The sequence below is a fragment of the Taudactylus pleione genome, unplaced genomic scaffold (genome assembly GCF_031769625.1).
Source record: "Taudactylus pleione unplaced genomic scaffold, aTauple2 ptg000174l, whole genome shotgun sequence".
NCBI lineage: Eukaryota > Metazoa > Chordata > Amphibia > Anura > Myobatrachidae > Taudactylus > Taudactylus pleione.
Window position 1 is genome coordinate 5,484,068 of NW_028284576.1, and position 15,142 is coordinate 5,499,209.

Genomic DNA, 15,142 nt, shown 5'->3' on the forward strand with positions numbered 1-15,142 from the left:
TCTGGTGGCACTGTCCCAACTTACTTCCATTGTGGACAGACATACATTGTCTTGCTTTCCTTCTCATAGGAATTGTAATGCCCAACTCCCTGTCATATTCCCTTTTATCTCATTATATTTCTGATATTCCTAAGTATACCCACAAATTTATAACACATATTTTGAGTGCTACCAAATGCCATATAGCTTTATATTGAAAAAACTCAGTTCCACCATTCTCTATCTTTATTATAAATACAATTTGGCACATTTATCATTGTGAATACATCACCAGACTTTTTCATAACACTGCAAATAAGTTCTCATATACTTGGATCCTTGGACTAACTGAAATCCCCCTATTTCAACCATTTTATAACTGGATTTATTCGCCCCCATCATGACTAAGATATTTTCACACACTAACAAAATTCTCAATTCACAGGGTATAATCCTGTTATTTCTTACTTTGCACAAGTTCATATTATAGTGTCCATTTGTAAGAAATGATCCAAGTTAGAAACTTTTAAGCAGTTTAAGTTCAGTTCTGCTGGTTCATCTTCCCTTACTGATAATATCCATTAGAAAGCACTTTCATGTGTCTCTGTGGGGCAATTGGTTAGCGTGTTTTTGGCTGTTAACTGAAATGTTGGTGGTTCAAGCCCACCCTTGGATGTTTTTGGTGTTTGTTATTCTGTGGCAGGCGGATTCTGTATTTGACAAAATTTACCAGGCATTTGTCTTCATTTTACCTCAATACACAAACTTACATGGAAATTAACAGCTATGACTTTACTAACTCTACATCCATGGCTTTCCAGCTAGTGTTAGATAATACTAGAAAGAACTTTACAAATTGAAAACAAGTGATCAGTCCTAAGAAGATATAGAGAATAAGCTAAAAATTCACAGTGACTTATAGCCAGAAGAATAACAAAAATGTATTAATATATACCAGATACTGGGATCCACTGGGTTAATTCTGAGAAGTTGATTCAATTATTTACAAATGGGGTTATTTAACCTTGCAACAGTATAGTAACACCAGTTACAGCAGTTGAAATTGGACCCCTAGCAACCCGATATCACTTTTTTATGCAGCATTATGGGGCTACAACAAATTGCTGCAAGTTAGGAGCTACCATAAGTGTGGCTTATAGTCAGTTACTCACAGGAAATGTGGTGTATCAGCTCTTTTAATCAACCCCAAATTGTTTGCATGTAATTTTCAAGACAACTATATGTAACTCAGCATTTCTCTGGGGCATCAGAAGAAAATAAAAACAGTGAAGAATTTTGGTCAGGAATGTTTTTCTTCACTTGATATACTGCAGCAAATTTTGGTTCCAAAATCTTATCTGGAGAATGCGGGCATCGATCCCGCTACCTCTCGCATGCTAAGCGAGCACTCTACCATTTGAGTTAATTCCCCTTTGATGTTAAAACCATTTACACCACTTACACCAAGAGGACTGGATTACATTTAGAGATAACATCTCAAAAACATCCATTAGCCTCAAGTTTAGTGAAATCCCATTATCGTTGGTATTTAGTACCTTAATGATTTCATAAAATGTTTCCTTCTTTATCACCATTGTGTTGGAGACTTTGTGGGGCGGAGGAAACTGTCCCACATCTGGTGGCACTGTCCCAACTTTTTTCCACTGTGGACAGACATACATTGTCTTGCTTTCCTTCTCATAGAAATTGTAATGCCCAACTCCCTATCATATTCCCTTTTTTCTCATTATAATTCTGATATTCCTAAGTATACCCACAAATTTATAACACATATTTTGAGTGCTACCAAATGCCATATAGCTTTATATTGAAAAAACTCAGTTCCACCATTCTCTATCTTTATTATAAATACAATTTGGCACATCTATCATTGTGAATACATCACCAGAATTTTTCATAACACTGCAAATAAGTTCTCATATACTTGGATCCTTGGACTAACTGAAATCCCCCAATTTCAACCCTTTTATAACTGGATTGATTCGCCCCCATCATGACTAAGATATTTTCACACCCTGACAAAATTCTCAATTCACAGGGTATAATCATGTTATTTCTTACTTTGCACAAGTTCATATTATAGTGTCCATTTGTAAGAAATAATCCAAGTTAGAAACTTTTAAGCAGTTTAATTTCAATTCTGCTGGTTCATCTTCCGTTACTGATAATATCCATTAAAAACCATTTTCACGTGTCTCTGTGGCGCAATTGGTTAGCGTATTCGGCTGTTAACTGAAAGGTTGGTGGTTCAAGCCCACCCAGGGGCGTGTTTGGTATTGGTTATTCTGAGACAGAAAGATTTTGTATTTGACCAAATTTACCAGGCATTTGTCTTCATTTTACCTCAATACACAAACTTACATGGAAATTAACAGCTATGACTTTACTAACTCTACATCCATGGCTTTAAGATAGTGTTAGATAATACTAGAAAGAACTTTACAAATTGAAAACAAGTGATCAGTCCTATGAAAATATAGAGAATAAGCTAAAAATTCACAGTGACTTATAGCCAGAAGAATAACAAAAATGTATTAATATATACCAGATACTGTGATCCACTGGGTTAATTCTGAGAAGTTGATTCAATTATTTACAAATGGAGTAAGTTAACCTTGCAACAGTATAGTAACACCAGTTACAGCAGTTGAAATTGGACCCCTAGCAACCCGATATCACTTTTTTATGCAGCATTATGGGGCTAAAACAAATTGGTGCAAGTTTGGAGCTACCATAAGTGTGGCTTATAGTCTGTTACTCACATGATATGTGGTGTATCAGCTCTTTGAATCAACCCCAAATTGTTTGCATGTAATCTTCAAGAAAACTATGTGTAACTCAGCATTCCTCTGGGGCATCAGAAGAAACTAAAAACAGTGAAGGATTTTGGTCAGGAATGTTATTCTTCACTTGATATACAGCAGCAAATTTTGGTTCCAAAATCTTATCTGGAGAATGCGGGCATTGATCCCACTACCTCTCGCATGCTAAGCAAGCGCTCTACCATTTGAGCTAATTCCACTTTGATGTTAAAACCATTTACACCACTTACACCAAGAGGACTGGATTACATTTAGAGATAACATTTCAAAAACATCCATTAGCCTCAAGTTTAGTGAAATCCCATTATCGTTGGTATTTAGTACCTTAATGATTTCATAAAATGTTTCCTTCTTTATCACCGTTGTGTTGGAGACTTTGTGGGGCTGAGGAAACTGTCCCACATCTGGTGGCACTGTCCCAACTTACTTCCATTGTGGACAGACATACATTGTCTTGCTCTCCTTCTCATAGGAATTGTAATGCCCAACTCCCTGTCATATTCCCTTTTATCTCATTATATTTCTGATATTCCTAAGTATACCCACAAATTTATAACACATATTTTGAGTGCTACCAAATGCCATATAGCTTTATATTGAAAAAACTCAGTTCCACCATTCTCTATCTTTATTATAAATACAATTTGGCACATTTATCATTGTGAATACATCACCAGACTTTTTCATAACACTGCAAATAAGTTCTCATATACTTGGATCCTTGGACTAACTGAAATCCCCCTATTTCAACCCTTTTATAACTGGATTGATTCGCCCCCATCATGACTAAGATATTTTCCCACACTGACAAAATTCTCAATTCACAGGGTATAATCCTGTTATTTCTTACTTTGCACAAGTTCATATTATAGTGTCCATTTGTAAGAAATGATCCAAGTTAGAAACTTTTAAGCAGTTTAAGTTCAGTTCTGCTGGTTCATCTTCCCTTACTGATAATATCCATTAGAAAGCACTTTCATGTGTCTCTGTGGGGCAATTGGTTAGCGTGTTTTTGGCTGTTAACTGAAATGTTGGTGGTTCAAGCCCACCCTTGGATGTTTTTGGTGTTTGTTATTCTGTGGCAGGCGGATTCTGTATTTGACAAAATTTACCAGGCATTTGTCTTCATTTTACCTCAATACACAAACTTACATGGAAATTAACAGCTATGACTTTACTAACTCTACATCCATGGCTTTCCAGCTAGTGTTAGATAATACTAGAAAGAACTTTACAAATTGAAAACAAGTGATCAGTCCTAAGAAGATATAGAGAATAAGCTAAAAATTCACAGTGACTTATAGCCAGAAGAATAACAAAAATGTATTAATATATACCAGATTCTGGGATCCACTGGGTTAATTCTGAGAAGTTGATTCAATTATTTACAAATGGGGTTAGTTAACCTTGCAACAGTATAGTAACACCAGTTACAGCAGTTGAAATTGGACCCCTAGCAACCTGATATCACTTTTTTATGCAGCATTATGGGGCTACAACAAATTGCTGCAAGTTAGGAGCTACCATAAGTGTGGCTTATAGTCAGTTACTCACAGGAAATGTGGTGTTTCAGCTCTTTGAATCAACCCCAAATTGTTTGCATGTAATTTTCAAGACAACTATATGTAACTCAGCATTCCTCTGGGGCATCAGAAGAAAATAAAAACAGTGAAGAATTTTGGTCAGGAATGTTATTCTTCACTTGATATACTGCAGCAAATTTTGGTTCCAAAATCTTATCTGGAGAATGCGGGCATTGATCCCGCTACCTCTCGCATGCTAAGCGAGCGCTCTACCATTTGAGTTAATTCCCCTTTGATGTTAAAACCATTTACACCACTTACACCAAGAGGACTGGATTACATTTAGAGATATCATCTCAAAAACATCCATTAGCCTCAAGTTTAGTGAAATCCCATTATCGTTGGTATTTAGTACCTTAATGATTTCATAAAATGTTTCCTTCTTTATCACCATTGTGTTGGAGACTTTGTGGGGCTGAGGAAACTGTCCCACATCTGGTGGCACTGTCCCAACTTTTTTCCATTGTGGACAGACATACATTGTCTTGCTTTCCTTCTCATAGAAATTGTAATGCCCAACTCCCTATCATATTCCCTTTTTTCTCATTATAATTCTGATATTCCTAAGTATACCCACAAATTTATAACACATATTTTGAGTGCTACCAAATGCCATATAGCTTTATATTGAAAAAACTCAGTTCCACCATTCTCTATCTTTATTATAAATATTCCTAAGTATACCCACAAATTATAACAGATATTTCGAGTGCTACCAAATGTCATATAGCTTTATATTGAAGAAACTCAGTTCCACCATTCTCTATCTTTATTATAAAAACAGTTTGGCACATCTATCATTGTGATTACATCTCCAGAATTTTTCATAACACTGCAAATAAGTTCTCATATACTTGGATCCTTGGACTAACTGAGATCCCCCTATTTCAACCCTTTTATAACTGGTTTGATTCGCCCCCATCATGACTAAGATATTTTGACACCCTGACAAAATTCTCAATTCACAGGGTATAATCCTGTTATTTCTTACTTTGCACAAGTTCATATTATAGTGTCCATTTGTAAGAAATGATCCAAGTTAGAAACTTTTAAGTAGTTTAAGTTCAGTTCTGCTGGTTCATCTTCCCTTACAGATAATATCCATTAATAAGCACATTCACGTGTCTAGTTGATGCAGTTGGTTTGCACGTTCGGCAGTTAACTGAAAGGTTGGTGGTTCCATCCCACCCAGGCACGTGTTTAGTATTTGTTATTCTGTGGCAGGAGGATTCAGTATTTGACAAAATTTACCAGGCTTTTGTCTTCATTTTACCTGAATACACAAACTTACATGGAAATTAACAGCTATGACTTTACTAACTCTACATCCATGGCTTTCCAGCTAGTGTTAGATAATACTAGAAAGAACTTTTCAAATTGAAAACAAGTGATCAGTCCTAAGAAGATATAGAGAATAAGCTAAAAATTCACAGTGACTTTTAGCCAGAAGAATAAGAAAAATGTATTAATATATACCAGATACTGGGATCCACTGGGTTAATTCTGAGAAGTTGATTCAATTATTTACAAAGGGGAAAAGTTAACCTTGCAACAGTATAGTAACACCAGTTACAGCAGTTGAAATTGGACACCTAGCAACCCGATATCACTTTTTTATGCAGCATTATGGGGCTACAACAAATTGCTGCAAGTTTGGAGCTACCATAAGTGAAGCTTATAGTCAGGTACTCACAGGAAATGTGGTGTATCAGCTCTTTGAATCAACCCCAAATTGTTTGCATGTAATTTTCAAGACAGCTATATGTAACTCAGCATTCCTCTGGGGCATCAGAAGAAATTAAAACAATGAAGATTTTTGGTCACGAATGTTATTCTTCACTTGATATATTGAAGCAAATTTTGGTTCCAAAATCTTATCTGGAGAATGCGGGCATCAATCCCGTTACCTCTCACATGCTAAGCGAGCGCTCTACCATTTGAGCTAATTCCCCTTTGATGTTAAAAGCAATTACACCACTCACACCAAGAGGAATGGATTACATTTAGAGATAACATCTCAAAAACATCCATTAGCCTCAAGTTTAGTGAAATCCCATTATCGTTGGTATTTAGTACCTTAATGATTTCATAAAATGTTTCCTTCTTTATCACCATTGTGTTGGAGACTTTGTGGGGCTGAGGAAACTGTCCCACATCTGGTGGCACTGTTCCAACTTACTTCCATTGTGGACAGAGATACATTGTCTTACTTACCTTCTCATTGGAATTTTAATGCCCAACTCCCTGTCATATTCCCTTTTATCTCATTATATTTTTGATATTGTAAGAAATGATCCACGTTAGAAACTTTTATGCAGTTTAAGTTCAGTTCTGCAGGTTCATCTTCCCTTACTGATAATATCCATTAGAAAGCACTTTCACGTGTCTCTGTGGCGCAATTGGTTAGCGCGTTCGGCTGTTAACCGAAAGGTTGGTAGTTCAAGACCACCCAGGGATGTGTTTAGTGTTTGTTATTTTGTGGTATTAGACAAAATTTACCAGGCATTTGTCTTCATTTTACCTCAATACACAAACTTACATGGAAATTAACAGCTATGACTTTACTAACTCTACATCCATGGCTTTCCAGCTAGTGTTAGATAATACTAGAAAGAACTTTACAAATTGAAAACAAGTGATCAGTCCTAAGAAGATATAAAGAATAAGCTAAAAATTCACAGTGACTTTTAGCCAGAAGAATAAGAAAAATGTATTAATATATACCAGATACTGGGATCCACTGGGTTAATTCTGAGAAGTTGATTCAATTATTTAAAAAGGGAGTAAGTTAATCTTGCAACAGTATAGTAACACAAGTTACAGCAGTTGAAATTGGACCCCTAGCAATCCGATATCACTTTTTTATGTAGCATTATGGGGCTACAACAAATTGGTGCAAGTTTGGAGCTACCATAAGTGTAGCTTATAGTCAGTTACTCACAGGAAATGTGGTGTATCAGCTCTTTGAATCAACCCCAAATTGTTTGCATGTAATTTTCAAGACAACTATATGTAACTCAGCATTCCTCTGGGGCATCAGAAGAAAATAAAAACAGTGAAGAATTTTGGTCAGGAATGTTATTCTTCACATATATTGCAGCAAATTTTGGTTCCAAAATCTTATCTGGAGAATGCGGACTGGATTACATTTAGAAATAACATCTCAAAAACATCCATTAGCCTCAAGTTTAGTGAAATCCCATTATCGCTGGTATTTAGTACCTTAATGATTTCATAAAATGTTTCCTTCTTTATCACCATTGTGTTGGAGACTTTGTGGGCCTGAGGAAACTGTCCCACATCTGGTGGCACTGTCCCAACTTACTTTCATTGTGGACAGAGATACATTGTCTTACTTACCTTCTCATTGGAATTTTAATGCCCAACTCCCTGTCATATTCCCTTTTATCTCATTATATTTCTGATATTCCTAAGTATACCCACAAATTTAACACACATATTTTAAGTGCTAGCAAATGCCATATAGCTTTATATTGAAAAAACTCAGTTTCACCATTTTCTATCTTTATTATAAATACAATTTGGCACATCTATCATTGTGAATACATCACCAGAATTTTTCATGACACTGCAAATAAGTTCTCATATACTTGGATCCTTGGACTAACTGAAATCCCCCTATTTCAACCCTTTTATAACTGGATTGATTCGCCCCCATCATGACTAACATATTTTCACACTCTGACAAAATTCTCAATTCACAGGGTATAATCCTGTTATTTCTTACTTTGCACAAGTTCATATTATAGTGTCCATTTGTAAGAAATGATCCAAGTTAGAAACTTTTAAGCAGTTTAAGTTCAGTTCTGCTGGTTCATCTTCGCTTACTGATAATATCCATTATAAAGCACTTTCACGTGTCTCTGTGGCGCAATTGGTTAGCGCGTTCAGCTGTTAACTGAAAGGTTGGTGGTTCCATCCCACCCAGGGACGTGTTTAGTATTTGTTATTCTGTGGCAAGAGATTTCTTTATTTGACGAAATTTACCAGACATTTGTCTTCATTTTACCTCAATACACAAACTTACATGGAAATTAACAGCTATGACTTTACTAACTCTACATCCATGGCTTTCCAACTAGTGTTAGATAATAATAGAAAGAACTTTACAAATTGAAAACAAGTGATCAGTCCTAAGAAGATATAGAGAATAAGCTAAAAATTCACAGTGACTTTTAGCCAGAAGAATAAGAAAAAATTTATTAATATATACCAGATACTGGGATCCACTGGGTTAATTCTGAGAAGTTGATTCAATTATTTACAAAGGGAGTAAGTTAACCTTGCAACAGTATAGTAACACCAGTTACAGCAGTTGAAATTGGACGACTAGCAACCCGATATCACTTTTTTATACAGCATATGGTGCTACAACAAATTGGTGCAAGTTTGGAGCTACCATAAGTGTGGCTTATAGTCAGTTACTCACATTAAATGTGGTGTATCAGCTCTTTGAATCAACCCCAAATTCTTTGCATGTAATTTTCAAGACAACTATATGTAACTCTGCATTCCTCTGGGGCATCAGAAGAAAATAAAAACAGTGAAGAATTTTGGTAAGGAATGTTTTCTTCACTTGATATATTGCAGCAAATTTTGGTTCCCAAATATTATCTGGAGAATGCAGGCATCGATCCCACTACCTCTCGCATGCTAAGCAAGCACTCTACCATTTGAGCTAATTCCCCTTTGATGTTAAAAGCATTTACACCACTCACACCAAGAGGACTGGATTACATTTAGAGATAACATCTCAAAAACATCCATTAGCCTCAAGTTTAGTGAAATCCCATTTACGTTGGTATTTAGTACCTTAATGATTTCATAAAATGTTTCCTTCTTTATCACCATTGTGTTGGAGACTTTGTGGGGCTGAGGAAACTGTCCCACATCTGGTGGCACTGTCCCAACTTACTTCCATTGTGGACAGAGATACATTGTCTTACTTACCTTCTCATTGGAATTTTAATGCCCAACTCCCAGTCATATTCCCTTTTATCTCATTATATTTTTGATATTGTAAGAAATGATCCAAGTTAGAAACTTTTATGCAGTTTAAGTTCAGTTCTGCTGGTTTATCTTCCCTTACTGAAAATATCCATTAGAAAGCACTTTCACGTTTACCAGGCATTTGTCTTCATTTTACCTTAATACACAAACTTACATGGAAATTAACAGCTATGACTTTACTAACTCTACATCCATGGCTTTCCAGCTAGTGTTAGATAATACTAGAAAGAACTTTACAAATTGAAAACAAGTGATCAGTCCTAAGAAGATATAGAGAATAAGCTAAAAATTCACAGTGACTTTTAGCCAGAAGAATAAGAAAAATTTATTAATATATACCCGATACTGGGATCCACTGGGTTAATTCTGAGAAGTTGATACAATTATTTAAAAAAGGGGGTAAGTTAACCTTGCAACAGTATAGTAACACCAGTTACAGCAGTTGAAATTGGACCCCTAGCAACCTGATATCACTTTTTTATGCAGCATTATGGGGCTGCAACAAAATGCTGCAAGTTTGGAGCTACCATAAGTGTGGCTTAAAGTCAGAAACTCACAGCAAATGTTGTGTATCAGCTCTTTGAATCAACCCCAAATTGTTTGCATGTAATTTTCAAGATAACTATATGTAACTCAGCAGTCCTCTGGGGCATTAGAAGAAAATGATAACAGTGAAGAATTTTGGTCAGGAATGTTATTCTTCACTTGTTATATTGCAGCAAATTTTGGTTCCAAAATGTTATCTGGAGAATGCAGGCATCGATCCAGCTACCTCTCGCATGCTAAGCGAGCGCTCTACCATTTGAGCTAATTCCCCTTTGATGATAATACAATTTACACCACTCACACCAAGAGGACTGGATTACATTTAGAGATAACATCTCAAAAACATCCATTAGCCTCAAGTTTAGTGAAATCCCATTTACGTTGGTATTTAGTACCTTAATGATTTCATAAAATGTTTCCTTCTATATCACCATTGTGTTGGAGACTTTGTGGGGCTGAGGAAACTGTCCCACATCTGGTGGCACTGTCCCAACTTACTTCCATTGTGGACAGATATACATTGTCTTACTTACCTTCTCATACAAATTTTAATGTCCAACTCCCTGTCATATTCCCTTTTATCTCATTATATTTCTGATTTTCCTAAGTATACCCACAAATTTATAACACATATTTTGAGTGCTACCAAATGCCATATAGCTTTATATTGAAAAAAGTCAGTTCCACCATTCTCTATCTTTATTATAAATACAATTTGGCACATCTATCATTGTGAATACATCACCAGAATTTTTCATATCACTGCAAATAAGTTCTCATATACTTGGATCCTTGGACTAACTGAAATCCCCCTATTTCAACCCTTTTATAACTGATTTGATTCGCCCCCATCATGACTAAGATATTTTGACACCCTGACAAAATTCTCAATTCACAGGGTATAATCCTGTTATTTCTTACTTTGCACAAGTTCATATTATAGTGTCCATTTGTAAGAAATGATCCAAGTTAGAAACTTTTAAGCAGTTTAAGTTCAGTTCTGCTGGTTCATCTTCCCTTACTGTTAATATCCATTAGAAAGCAATTTCACGAGTCTCTGTGCTGCAATTGGATAGTGCGTTCGGCTATTAACAAAATGGTTGGTGGTTCAAGCCCACCCAGAGACGTGTTTAGTATTTGTTATTCTGTGGCAGGAGGATTCTTTATTTGACAAAATTTACCAGGCCTTTGTCTTCATTTTACCTCAATACACAAACTTACATGGAAATTAACAGCTATGACTTTTCTAACTCTACATCCATGGCTTTCCAACTAGTGTTAGATAATACTAGAAAGAACTTTACAAATTGAAAACAAGTGATCAGTCCTAAGAAGATATAGAGAATAAGCGAAAAATTAACAGTGACTTTTAGCCAGAAGAATAAGAAAAATGTATTAATATATACCAGATACTGGGATCCACTGGGTTAATTCTGAGAAGTTGATTCAAATATTTACAAAGGGGGTAAGTTAACCATGCAACAGTATAGTAACACCAGTTACAGCAGTTGAAATTGGACCCCTAGCAACCCAATATCACTTTTTTATGCAGCATTATGGGGCTACAACAAATTGCTGCAAGTTTGGAGCTACCATAAGTGTGGCTTATAGTCAGTTACTCACAGGAAATGTGGTGTATCAGCTCTTTGAATCAACCCCAAATTGTTTGCATGTAATTTTCAAGATAACTGTATGTAACTCAGCAGTCCTCTGGGGCATCAGAAGAAAATTAAAACAGTGAAGAATTTTGGTCAGGAATGATATTCTTCACTTGATATATTGCAGCAAAATTTGGTTCCAAAATCTTATCTGGAGAATACAGGCATCGATCCTGCTACCTCTTGTATGCTAAGTGAGCGCTCTACCATTTGAGATAATTCCCCTTTGATGATAAAACAATTTACACCACTCACACCAACAGGACTGGATTACATTTAGAGATAACATCTCAAAAACATCCATTAGCCTCAAGTTTAGTGAAATCCCATTATCGTTGGTATTTACTACCTTAATGATTTCATAAAATGTTTCCTTCTTTATCACCATTGTGTTGGAGACTTTGTGGGGCTGAGGAAACTGTCCCACATCTAGTGGCACTGTCCCAACTTACTTCCATTGAGGACAGAGATACATTGTCTTGCTTTCCTTCTCATAGGAATTTTAATGCCCAACTCCCTGTCATATTCCCTTTTATCTCATTATATTTCTGATATTCCTAAGTATACCCACAAATTTATAACACATATTTTGAGTGCTACCAAATGCCATATAGCTTTATATTGAAAAAGCTCAGTTCCACCATTCTCAATCTTTATTATAAATACAATTTGGCACATCTATCATTGTGAATACATCACCAGAATTTTTCATAACACTGCAAATAAGTTCTCATATACTTTGGATCCTTGGACTAACTGAGATCCCCCTATTTCAACCCTTTTATAACTGGTTTGATTCGCCCCCATCATGACTAAGATATTTTGACACCCTGACAAAATTCTCAATTCACAGGGTATAATCCTGTTATTTCTTACTTTGCACAAGTTCATATTATAGTGTCCATTTGTAAGAAATGATCCAAGTTAGAAACTTTTAAGTAGTTTAAGTTCAGTTCTGCTGGTTCATCTTCCCTTACAGATAATATCCATTAATAAGCACATTCACGTGTCTAGTTGATGCAGTTGGTTTGCACGTTCGGCAGTTAACTGAAAGGTTGGTGGTTCCATCCCACCCAGGGACGTGTTTAGTATTTGTTATTCTGTGGCAGGAGGATTCAGTATTTGACAAAATTTACCAGGCTTTTGTCTTCATTTTACCTGAATACACAAACTTACATGGAAATTAACAGCTATGACTTTACTAACTCTACATCCATGGCTTTCCAGCTAGTGTTAGATAATACTAGAAAGAACTTTTCAAATTGAAAACAAGTGATCAGTCCTAAGAAGATATAGAGAATAAGCTAAAAATTCACAGTGACTTTTAGCCAGAAGAATAAGAAAAATGTATTAATATATACCAGATACTGGGATCCACTGGGTTAATTCTGAGAAGTTGATTCAATTATTTACAAAGAGGGTAAATTAACCTTGCAACAGTATAGTAACACCAGTTACAGCAGTTGAAATTGGACCCCTAGCAACCCGATATCACTTTTTTATGCAGCATTATGGGGCTACAACAAATTGCTGCAAGTTTGGAGCTACCATAAGTGAAGCTTATAGTCAGGTACTCACAGGAAATGTGGTGTATCAGCTCTTTGAATCAACCCCAAATTGTTTGCATGTAATTTTCAAGACAGCTATATGTAACTCAGCATTCCTCTGGGGCATCAGAAGAAATTAAAACAATGAAGATTTTTGGTCACGAATGTTATTCTTCACTTGATATATTGAAGCAAATTTTGGTTCCAAAATCTTATCTGGAGAATGCGGGCATCAATCCCGTTACCTCTCACATGCTAAGCGAGCGCTCTACCATTTGAGCTAATTCCCCTTTGATGTTAAAAGCAATTACACCACTCACACCAAGAGGAATGGATTACATTTAGAGATAACATCTCAAAAACATCCATTAGCCTCAAGTTTAGTGAAATCCCATTATCGTTGGTATTTAGTACCTTAATGATTTCATAAAATGTTTCCTTCTTTATCACCATTGTGTTGGAGACTTTGTGGGGCTGAGGAAACTGTCCCACATCTGGTGGCACTGTTCCAACTTACTTCCATTGTGGACAGAGATACATTGTCTTACTTACCTTCTCATTGGAATTTTAATGCCCAACTCCCTGTCATATTCCCTTTTATCTCATTATATTTTTGATATTGTAAGAAATGATCCACGTTAGAAACTTTTATGCAGTTTAAGTTCAGTTCTGCAGGTTCATCTTCCCTTACTGATAATATCCATTAGAAAGCACTTTCACGTGTCTCTGTGGCGCAATTGGTTAGCGCGTTCGGCTGTTAACCGAAAGGTTGGTAGTTCAAGACCACCCAGGGACGTGTTTAGTGTTTGTTATTTTGTGGTATTAGACAAAATTTACCAGGCATTTGTCTTCATTTTACCTCAATACACAAACTTACATGGAAATTAACAGCTATGACTTTACTAACTCTACATCCATGGCTTTCCAGCTAGTGTTAGATAATACTAGAAAGAACTTTACAAATTGAAAACAAGTGATCAGTCCTAAGAAGATATAGAGAATAAGCTAAAAATTCACAGTGACTTTTAGCCAGAAGAATAAGAAAAATGTATTAATATATACCAGATACTGGGATCCACTGGGTTAATTCTGAGAAGTTGATTCAATTATTTAAAAAGGGAGTAAGTTAATCTTGCAACAGTATAGTAACACAAGTTACAGCAGTTGAAATTGGACCCCTAGCAATCCGATATCACTTTTTTATGTAGCATTATGGGGCTACAACAAATTGGTGCAAGTTTGGAGCTACCATAAGTGTATCTTATAGTCAGTTACTCACAGGAAATGTGGTGTATCAGCTCTTTGAATCAACCCCAAATTGTTTGCATGTAATTTTCAAGACAACTATATGTAACTCAGCATTCCTCTGGGGCATCAGAAGAAAATAAAAACAGTGAAGAATTTTGGTCAGGAATGTTATTCTTCACATATATTGCAGCAAATTTTGGTTCCAAAATCTTATCTGGAGAATGCGGACTGGATTACATTTAGAAATAACATCTCAAAAACATCCATTAGCCTCAAGTTTAGTGAAATCCCATTATCGCTGGTATTTAGTACCTTAATGATTTCATAAAATGTTTCCTTCTTTATCACCATTGTGTTGGAGACTTTGTGGGCCTGAGGAAACTGTCCCACATCTGGTGGCACTGTCCCAACTTACTTCCATTGTGGACAGAGATACATTGTCTTACTTACCTTCTCATTGGAATTTTAATGCCCAACTCCCTGTCATATTCCCTTTTATCTCATTATATTTCTGATATTCCTAAGTATACCCACAAATTTAAAACACATATTTTAAGTGCTAGCAAATGCCATATAGCTTTATATTGAAAAAACTCAGTTCCACCATTTTCTATCTTTATTATAAATACAATTTGGCACATCTATCATTGTGAATACATCACCAGAATTTTTCATGACACTGCAAATAAGTTCTCATATACTTGGAT

The 15,142-nt window shown here is 35.8% G+C and overlaps 1 non-coding gene across 1 annotated transcript; it reads left to right on the forward strand.

Annotated features, from left to right (window-relative positions):
* Positions 1-13,909: 13,909 nt before the first annotated feature.
* TRNAN-GUU (transfer RNA asparagine (anticodon GUU)) lies at positions 13,910-13,983 on the forward strand. Its single transcript has one exon. It is a non-coding gene; the product is annotated as a tRNA-Asn (tRNA).
* Positions 13,984-15,142: the final 1,159 nt, after the last annotated feature.